Below are 7,913 nucleotides of genomic sequence, written 5' to 3'. Positions count from 1 at the left end.
TTGTCTTTCGATATGTTTCCATAATTGTACAACTGTTGTGTTTTTCTTTGATAACTGTTTTTTTCTTTTTCTTTTCTTTGTATGTGTTTTGTTTTTCCTTTTTTTGTTTTTGATATTTAATTTAAAAAAAAAATCACATCAAAAACATATATATTTCTTGAAGTATCAGCAAAGATGCCAATGCTGGCTTGAAAGTAACCATGACAACAGCACTAGGCAGGATGAAGTGATGAGACTGATTTTCTGGCTTACTCCATTTGAGAATACTGTGAAAGATAAGAGAAAACAAAGCATAGATTAATCAAACTGTTTAGTGATGGTAATTTTTTTTAAATTAAATTAGAAAGTTTCATTTTGTTTTTCTTACGTTCACCATCCACGACTATAGAATTAACATCAATACTAAAAGCTGTAATGTTTGATGCTGCATTGATCAAAACATTAGCAATTTCAGAGGTACTGGGCACTGATGTCGATCTAAAACCAAGGTCCATGATGTTGATGATTGATCCATTTCTGCAAATATAAGTAAACATTAAGTAAAAAGTATGAGTAAAATAGTAAAGGACTATTCAAAGATATTAACTCCTCAACACCTGAGGTGTCGCCAGTGACGCCTAAACAAAAAATCTGTAATGTACTGTAACTTTTCAACCGTTAACACAATCAATGTCATTCCAGCAGATTCTTAAGGAGGAAAGAGGAGCGAGGTAACAGCTGAAAAGCTACAGCAAATCAAAGAACATAAACACTGGAGCTCTGGTGTTAAAGGGTTATAAGACGAATCAGATCATTATAATTGATTACCTGAATGCAATTACTGTGAAACTGCGTAATGAAGCAAACGCTCGTTTGTAGTACGGCTCAAGCTGCAGACACATTAAAAAAACAAATAATTCAATGTATGTTTGGTTATAATTTTTAAATACTGATGAGGATAACGGAAAATATGACAGTTCAAAACATACAGTTTCTCAAAATGTATAAAACGTTTGAGATTTTAGTATGCTAGTTCATAAAAAGTTAAGAACATTTATCCGTTTTTATGTTAACTATGTTGCTATCTGACATAAATGTAAGATAATACTGACTGATGTCATTTCCATTTTCTTAAGCTATAAAAAGGGACAGAATTTTTTCAAATGGGTGTTATTTTGACATGTAATATTTATATGGAGTTACAAGGCTTGTCTTTAGCTAGCTTTAAGATGACAGTATTGTACTTACTGTAGTTTTGATCAATAAGGCTCGTCTGGTAAATCCAGCAGATGATGGATTTAGCAAATCAGTTGTGAATGTCTCTCCAGGAGACCTAAATCTCAATTGTTTTGTTGTTATTATTTCTGTAGTAGTGGTAGTTGTTTTGGTAGTGGTTGACGTCATTGAAGTAGTTTGGGTTGTTCTTGGAGTAACTGTGGTATTTGCTGGTGCACCTGAGAGAATAGTCATTGTTGTATTTGCAGCATTTTGTTTTGTTGCTGGTATAGCTTTGGTAAAGCGAGACAGAAACGTTGTATTTGCTAGAGAAGCTGGAGTTGTAGCATCTGCTCCTGTAAAAAGACAAAAAAAGACAGATTTAGCAAACTGTGATGTTAAATTTTGTAACAGAATTTTGAAATTTCACTAAATTTCTCGCGCTGACCATCCACAATTACAGATGTGATCTCTACTTCAAACTGAGTAATGTTTGGTGCCGCCTTGACCAAAACGTCAGCAATTTGAGAGCGGCTTGGCCGAGATGTTGATGCAAAGTAGAGGTTCATAATGTTGTATATCGATCCATTTCTGTGAATCAATAAAACACCAAGCAGTATAAGTATATTTATGATAGACTATCTAAAGACATTGCCCCCAGAAAAGAAAAAAAACAAAACAAAAACAGCAAAAGCACCACACATGGTTACCTGAATCCAGTCACTGCCAGGAAGCTGAATGAAGGAAAGTCTTTTTTGTATAATGGCTCAATCTGCAGAAACAAACAAAAACAGAAAATAATTTCTTAATAGGCCCTGCGACAGACTGGTGACCTGTCCAGGGTAAACCGTGCCTTCACCCATCAGTGGCCGGGTTAGGCTCCGGTACCCCTGCGACCCCGAAAGGGACAAAGCAGTCAAGAAAATGAATGAATGAATGAATTTCTTAAGAGATTCTTTGTTATAATATCTTAAATAAATAAAAGTACACTTTAATGATGTTTGAAAAAATATGGATAATTCAAATGAACTACAACTTGTCCCGAATTGGACATTTTGAAAAGCTTTGACTTTTTGTAACAATACACATTTTTTTTGTCAATTTTTCTTTGCTCACCATTTAAACATTTTTTTATTGAAAAATAGATGGTCATCTTTTTTATGATAGGCACATATTAGATGTATTTACAACCCAGTGTTTGGCTAAGATTTTGATTTAAAAAGCTGTGGCTGATATTGTAAGACTTTAAGCTTTTTTCTTTTGTTAAAACCTTTTCAGAATGTAAGTCTTATTTATGGACGTTTTACTGTTCCACCAGATTCTGAATTTTAAACCATTGAATTTTTCTTCTTCATGTTTAAACCTTTGAAGTTGCTTTATTAATTTTTAAACCATTGCATTTTCTTCCTGACTTTTTCTTTGAACCCTCAATTTCAAAACAGCAAAATTTTATGCTCCGAAATATTATTTTCTATCTGAAATATTTTAGTGTTTTTAAGTTTGAGACTCAACATTTCGATTGCTCAGAAATTCGGTGGAAAAAATGTGATGGAAAAATGTAAATTCAATGGAAAAGACTCACCTTTTCTATCTCACTTGAACAAAGAGCAAATCGATATCCAGCCAATCATCATTTTGAGTCTCAATATTAAAAACAGTGAAATATTTAAGAAAAAAAATATTGATGAAAATCAAGGGTTAGATCAAATTCAGACATAAAATTCAAAGGTTTAAAAATTCAGAAGTTTCAAACTCTAAAACGTATACTTACTGTAGACTTTAACAATGCAGCACGTGTTTTAAATCCAGAAGATGAGGGATCCAGCAAATCATTTATGAATATCTCTCCTGGAGATCTAAAACTCATTTTTCTTGTTGTCAGCTTAATAGTTGTAGTTCTGATGCTTGGTGTTGTTGTGGCGGATGTTTTTGTCAAAGTAGTTTGAATTGTTGGTGGTACTGTGGATTTTGCTGATAAACCCCGGAGGAAACTTGATCCAGCAGTAGATTTAAAAAGTGTTGGACATACAGTTGGAGGTGTGGCTGTGGTAGTTTTTTGATATAATAAACAACAATCACAGCAATCTTTTGTGGTACTACGAATAGTTGTAGTTTGTAGTGATTGTGATGTTGAGGTGTCTGTTACTGTTGTTGATGCTATTGATGTTGTAGTTAGAGAGACAGAAGAAGTCTGGGAAAAAGATGTTGAGGAAATCGTGGGACTTGTGGATATTAATGAAGTAAAAGAAGTGCTGGTTTCAATTGTGCTAGTGGGTGTTGGTGTAGATGTTGTTGATACACCAGAAGTTGTTGTGGAGGCTTCTGTTGTTGTCTCTGTGGATGTTGTAGTTAGGGAGGTAGATGTAGTAAGGGTTGTTGGGGAAGAGGTGGGACTTGTTGAAACCATTGTCGTTGTGGCGGATGAGGATGAAGTCAAGCCAGTGCTTGTTAAGCTTGTTGTGGAAATAGCGGTGGTCTTTGTAGAAGGGGTTGTGAATGTTGTGCTCTCAGACAATGTTGTCGTTGCTTCAGTTGTTGTTGAACCAAATGTGGTTGTTGTTTGTGCAGACGTACTGGTTGGTGCAGTGGTAAGACTTGTTGTTAATGAAGATGTGGTGGTGGCTGAAGTAAAAGCAGTGCTGGTTTCAATTGTGCTAGTGGGTGTTGGTGTAGATGTTGTTGATACACCAGAAGTTGTTGTGGAGGCTTCCGTTGTTGTCTCTGTCGATGTTGTCGTTTGGGAGGTAGATGTAGTAAGGGTTGTTGGGGAAGAGGTGGGACTTGTTGAAACCATTGTCGTTGGGGCTGATGAAGATGACGTCAAGCCAGTGCTTGTAAAGCTTGTTGTGGAAATAGCGGTGGTCTTTGTGGTGGGGGTTGTGAATGTTGTGCTCTCACTTGTTGTTGAACCAAATGTGGTTGTTGTTTGTGCAGACGTACTGGTTGGTGTTGTGGTAAGACTTGTTGTTAATGAAGATGTGGTGGTGGCTGAAGTAAAAGCAGTGCTGGTTTCAATTGTGCTAGTGGGTGTTGGTGTAGATGTTGTTGATACACCAGAAGTTGTTGTGGAGGCTTCTGTTGTTGTCTCTATTGATCTTGTAGTTAGGGAGGTAGATGTAGTAAGGCTTGTTGGGGACATGGTGGGACTTGTTGAAACCATTGTCGTTGTGGCTGATGAGGATAAAGTCAACCCAGTGCTTGTAAAGCTTGTGGTGGAAATGGCGGTGGTCTTTGTGGTGGGGGTTGTGGATGTTGTGCTCTCACTTGTTGTTGAACCAAATGTGGTTGTTGTTTGTGCAGACGTACTGGTAGGTGCAGTAGTAAGACTTGTTGTTGTTAATGAAGATGTGGTGGTGGCTGAAGTAAAAGCAGTGCTGGTTTCAATTGTGCTAGTGGGTGTTGGTGTAGATGTTGTTGATACACCAGAAGTTGTTGTGGAGGCTTCCGTTGTTGTCTCTGTCAATGTTGTCGTTTGGGAGGTAGATGTAGTAAGGCTTGTTGAGGACAAGGTGGGACTTGTTGAAACCATTGTTGTTGTGGCTGATGAGGATGAAGTCAAGCCACTGCTTGTAAAGCTTGTTGTGGAAATAGCTGTGGTCTTTGTGGTGGGGGTTGTGAATGTTGTGCTCTCAGACACTGTTGTTGTGGCTTCAGTTGTTGTTGAACCAAATGTGGTTGTTGTTTGTGCAGATGTACTGGTAGGTGCAGTGGTAAGACTTGTTGTTGTTAATGAAGATGTGGTGGTGGCTGAAGTAAAAGAAGTGCTGGTTTCAATTGTGCTAGTGGGTGTTGGTGTAGATGTTGTTGATACACCAGAAGTTGTTGTGGAGGCTTCCGTTGTTGTCTCTGTCAATGTTGTCGTTTGGGAGGTAGATGTAGTAAGGCTTGTTGAGGACAAGGTGGGACTTGTTGAAACCATTGTTGTTGTGGCTAATGAGGATGAAGTCAAGCCAGTGCTTGTAAAGCTTGTGGTGGAATCGGTGGTGGTCTTTGTGGCGGGGGTTGTGAATATTGTGCTCTCAGACAATGTTGTCGTGGCTTCACTTGTTGTTGAACCAAATGTGGTTGTTGTTTGTGCAGACGTACTGGTAGGTGCAGTGGTAAGACTTGTTGTTGTTAATGAAGATGTGGTGGTGGCTGAAGTAAAAGCAGTGCTGGTTTCAATTGTGCTAGTGGGTGTTGGTGTAGATGTTGTTGATACACCAGAAGTTGTTGTGGAGGCTTCTGTTGTTGTCTCTGTGGATGTTGTAGTTAGGGAGGTAGATGTCATAAGGGTTGTTAAGGAAGAGGTGGGACTTGTTGAAACCATTGTTGTTGTGGCTGATGAGGATGAAGTCATGCCAGTGCTTGTAAAGCTTGTTGTGGAAATAGCGGTGGCCTTTGTGGTGGGGGTTGTGAATGTTGTGCTCTCACTTGTTGTTGAACCAAATGTGGTTGTTGTTTGTGCAGACGTACTGGTCGGTGTTGTGGTAAGACTTGTTGTTAATGAAGATGTGGTGGTGGCTGAAGTAAAAGCAGTGCTGGTTTCAATTGTGCTAGTGGGTGTAGATGTTGTTGATACACCAGAAGTTGTTGTGGAGGCTTCTGTTGTTGTCTCTGTGGATGTTGTAGTTAGGGAGGTAGATGTAGTAAGGCTTGTTGGGGAAGAGGTGGGACTTGTTGAAACCATTGTTGTTGTAGCTGATGAGGATGAAGTCAAGCCAGTGTTTGTAAAGCTTGTTGTGGAAGTAGCGGTAGTCTTTGTGGTGGGGGTTGTGAATGTTGTGCTCTCAGACACTGTTGTCGTGGCTTCACTTGTTGTTGAACCAAATGTGGTTGTTGTTTGTGCAGACGTACTGGTAGGTGCAGTGGTAAGACTTGTTGTTGTTAATGAAGATGTGGTGGTGGCTGAAGTAAAAGCAGTGCTGGTTTCAATTGTGCTAGTGGGTGTAGATGTTGTTGATACACCAGAAGTTGTTGTGGAGGCTTCTGTTGTTGTCTCTGTGGATGTTGTAGTTAGGGAGGTAGATGTCATAAGGGTTGTTGGGATAGAGGTGGGACTTGTTGAAACCATTGTTGTTGTAGCTGATGAGGATAAAGTCAAGCCAGTGCTTGTAAAGCTTGTGGTAGAATCGGTGGTGGTCTTTGTGGTGGGGGTTGTGAATGTTGTGCTCTCAGACCTTGTTGTCGTGGCTTCACTTGTTGTTGAACCAAATGTGGTTGTTGTTTGTGCAGACGTACTGGTAGGTGTAGTGGTAAGACTTGTTGTTGTTAATGAAGATGTGGTGGTGGCTGAAGTAAAAGCAGTGCTGGTTTCAATTGTGCTAGTGGGTGTTGGTGTAGATGTTGTTGATACACCAGAAGTTGTTGTGGAGGCTTCTGTCGTTGTCTCTGTAGATGTTGTAGTTAGGAAGGTAGATGTAGTAAGGCTTGTTGGGGAAGAGGTGGGACTTGTTGAAACCATTGTTGTTGTAGCTGATGAGGATGAAGTCATGCCAGTGCTTGTAAAGCTTGTGGTGGAAATAGCGGTGGTCTTTGTGCTGGGGGTTGTGAATGTTGTGGTCTCACCTGTTGTTGAACCAAATGTGGTTGTTGTTTGTGCAGACGTACTGGTTGGTGTTGTGGTAAGACTTGTTGTTGTTAATGAAGATGTGGTGGTGGCTGAAGTAAAAGCAGTGCTGGTTTCAATTGTGCTTGTGGGTGTATATGTTGTTGATACACCAGAAGTTGTTGTGGAGGCTTCCGTTGTTGTCTCTGTGGATGTTGTAGTTACGGAGGTAGATGTAGTAAGGGTTGTTGGGGAAGAGGTGGGACTTGTTGAAACCATTGTGGTTGTGGCTGATGAGGATGAAGTCAAGCCAGTGCTTGTAAAGCTTGTGGTGGAAATGGCGGTGGTCTTTGTAGTGGGGGTTGTGAATGTTGTGCTCTCAGACCCTGTTGTCGTGGCTTCACTTGTTGTTGAACCAAATGTTGTTGTTGTTTGTGCAGATGTACTGGTAGGTGCAGTGGTAAGACTTGTTGTTGTTAATGAAGATGTGGTGGTGGCTGAAGTAAAAGCAGTGCTGGTTTCAATTGTGCTAGTGGGTGTTAGTGTGGATGTTGTTGATACACCAGAAGTTGTTGTGGAGGCTTCTGTTGTTGTCTCTGTGGATGTTGTAGTTAGGGAGGTATATGTAGTAAAGGTTGTTGGGGAAGAGGTGGGACTTGTTGAAACCATTGTCGTTGTGGCTGATGAGGATGAAGTCAAGCCAGTGCTTGTGGGTGTTGGTGTAGATGTTGATACACGAGTTGTTGTGGAGGCTTCTTTGGTTGTTGATCCAGCTGTTGTTTCTGTTGCTGTTGTTGATTCTGTTTCACAAATGTTCGATACGGTGGTAGACTGTGTGATGGCGGTTTTTTGATCACCATAACAACATTCACAGCAGATGTCACTTATGTCTGTTCTCTGTGACAGTGATGATACATCCAATAATGTTGATTTTTCTGTGGTTGTTGTTGGTGTATCTGTAATTGCATTTTAAATATGTTATTGTTTTTCTTTTTAGTGTTTTTTTTTTCATTTGTGACTGACCTGTTAGCACAAGTAGGAGCCATAATATTCTTCCAAATTCCATGTTTTTCTTCTTGTCACCTAGAATGTTTAACAAACATCTTATTAATAAGCAGTTCAAAATATGTTTTTTTAGGATTTAGTATGACTTGTATTTTGACACAGTAACTTTTTTTCCTTCAGTATTTTT

The 7,913-nt window shown here is 39.4% G+C and overlaps 1 non-coding gene across 1 annotated transcript; it reads right to left on the bottom strand.

The window, feature by feature from the left end:
- Window positions 1–707: 707 nt before the first annotated feature.
- On the bottom strand, window positions 708–2,354 carry LOC112156313. The gene is made up of 3 exons (XR_004949678.1): window positions 1,643–2,354; window positions 1,228–1,550; window positions 708–869 (listed from the first exon to the last, which is right to left on the bottom strand). It is a non-coding gene; the product is annotated as an uncharacterized LOC112156313 (transcript).
- Window positions 2,355–7,913: the final 5,559 nt, after the last annotated feature.

This window comes from Oryzias melastigma, linkage group LG18 (assembly GCF_002922805.2).
Source record: "Oryzias melastigma strain HK-1 linkage group LG18, ASM292280v2, whole genome shotgun sequence".
Lineage (NCBI taxonomy): Eukaryota > Metazoa > Chordata > Actinopteri > Beloniformes > Adrianichthyidae > Oryzias > Oryzias melastigma.
This window is presented reverse-complemented; position numbering and strand designations above follow the sequence as displayed.